The sequence below is a fragment of the Gadus chalcogrammus genome, unplaced genomic scaffold (assembly GCF_026213295.1).
Source record: "Gadus chalcogrammus isolate NIFS_2021 unplaced genomic scaffold, NIFS_Gcha_1.0 GACHA065, whole genome shotgun sequence".
Taxonomy (NCBI): Eukaryota; Metazoa; Chordata; class Actinopteri; order Gadiformes; family Gadidae; genus Gadus; species Gadus chalcogrammus.
Genome location: NW_026613500.1, coordinates 126,218 through 128,717, shown reverse-complemented (window position 1 = coordinate 128,717; position 2,500 = coordinate 126,218).

Below are 2,500 nucleotides of genomic sequence, written 5' to 3'. Positions count from 1 at the left end.
CCGGCGCGCGCCGGCCGAGGTGGGATCCCGGCCCCCCGGGGCTCGGGCGCACCACCGGCCCGCCTCCACCCGTTCTTACGGGGAGGTGGAGCTTGAGCGTATGCGATAGTACCCGAAAGATGGTGAACTATGCCTGGGCAGGGCGAAGCCAGAGGAAACTCTGGTGGAGGCCCGTAGCGGTCCTGACGTGCAAATCGGTCGTCCGACCTGGGCATAGGGGCGAAAGACTAATCGAACCATCTAGTAGCTGGTTCCCTCCGAAGTTTCCCTCAGGATAGCTGGCGCTCATTACTCGCAGTTTTATCTGGTAAAGCGAATGACTAGAGGCCTTGGGGCCGAAACGATCTCAACCTATTCTCAAACTTTAAATGGGTAAGAGGCCCTGCTCGCTGGCTTGGAGCAGGGCGTGGAATGCGAGTGCCCAGTGGGCCACTTTTGGTAAGCAGAACTGGCGCTGCGGGATGAACCGAACGCCGGGTTAAGGCGCCCGATGCCGACGCTCATCAGACCCCAGAAAAGGTGTTGGTTGATATAGACAGCAGGACGGTGGCCATGGAAGTCGGAATCCGCTAAGGAGTGTGTAACAACTCACCTGCCGAATCAACTAGCCCTGAAAATGGATGGCGCTGGAGCGTCGGGCCCATACCCGGACAACACCCAGGATGGGTCGTTGGTTCGTTTGGTTTAGCTTCGGCTTGGAGCAGTCGTAGGCCTATAAGCAGGCTTTCGTCGCTCTGGAGGCATAGTTCCCATCTAATAAGACAGGAGGTGATGGGCATGTTACGCCTCCCCCTCTTGCCGCAGGAGATGTGTACTGGGACCCATTTCCTTAAAACCTTAATGGGAAAGGGTCTGCAAATCCGAATAACATGAGGTGTAAAGTAGTCACGATCTGAGTAGCGGATAAAGGATTAGCAGTTGACTGGACATGGGCGGCCTTAGGGTTACGCTCCCCTGTCTTTGTCAGAAAAATGCGATATATCCTCCGTGCACTCAGGGTGTGTATGATAGACGGGTCTTAAAGTTTAAATTAAAACAGAGAATGAGGGGTAGGTTATCCTACCTCTAGTCATTGTTGTGTAATGTTAAAGAGGCGTCCGTCCGACCTCTAGTCTTAAGTTAAAGTATTTGAATATGAGGGGTAGGTACACCCAACCTACCTCTAGTCGATAGCAGATAAGCTTAAGTGTTAATAAGGCGCTCTGGAGGACTCTGGTCCTCTGGGGGCAGTGTAGAATGGGATGATAAGTCGGGATTGCAACCCGCGGGGACAGTGAAACCCGATGTGCGGGTACACTGTCTCTATATGCAGGAGGACGAAGGACGGTTTTTACGAGACCGTTGCCTCGAGGGAAAGACCGGCAGGTCGGCACATCAGATGATGTGACTGAGTGCCCCCCTGGGCCTCAGTGGTACAAACTTAACCCTATCCCAGGTGTCCGGGACCTATTTTGGGGGTTGAACGCCGTCTAATCGGCTTTGAGGTGGTATGAAGCTAGTCAAATCAGAGACTAAGCCGATTCACCGCGCTTGTATAGCGAATTCTGCTAATTATCTTATTTCGATTTAGTTTAGTATGGGCGGACCACTACACATTCGAAGGATCAGTCTTCAGAACTGCTGATCTGCCTCGGTCGTAAAAATACCATCTATGGGTTACGAAGCGGCACCGCTCATACTGGGGGAGGATGAAGTTCCGTGGGCTCTTGTTGTCACCTCTGGGATGAGCGGGAGTGTGGCCCCTTTTCTGGGGACGCCGCCGTGCTCGAAGACAACTCTGGTGGTATTCTCTTGGTTTGGTATCCCTCGTGAGACGTACTAAGGGGACAAGCAGCCCCGTTCTTCTAGCAGCAGTTCCTATACGCGTCGCAAGTAGCCAGCTAAGAAGGCATGCTGGTAATTTTGACGCGAGGAGTGTGAGTGGTGGTCGGGACCAGAGGAGCCTCCGGCTGGTACGACGGTGACCGTAACACTTCAAAAACGAAAGCGGTGAGGCGGTGGTTGAATCAATTGCGGGTTTTCCAAAAGTCGGAGTAACCCATCGCCCAGCCGTGATTTAGTGCTACATGGCGACCCACTCACACTGGGGTGTGAGGCTGGCTTACTAGCGGCCGATCACCCCGCGTGCTGCGAGGCTTGGTTCACGAATGTCGTGCGCCGGGCCAGGATCAGTACGTGGCTACGCCCTCCGCCTTAAATTAGCCAAATGCCTCGTCATCTAATTAGTGACGCGCATGAATGGATGAACGAGATTCCCACTGTCCCTACCTACTATCCAGCGAAACCACAGCCAAGGGAACGGGCTTGGCAGAATCAGCGGGGAAAGAAGACCCTGTTGAGCTTGACTCTAGTCTGGTACTGTGAAGAGACATGAGAGGTGTAGAATAAGTGGGAGGTCTTGGCCGGCGTTGAAATACCACTACTCTTATCGTTTTTCCACTTACCCGTGAGGCGGGGAGGCGAGCCCCGAGCGGGTTCTCGTTTCTGGTGTCAAACCCCC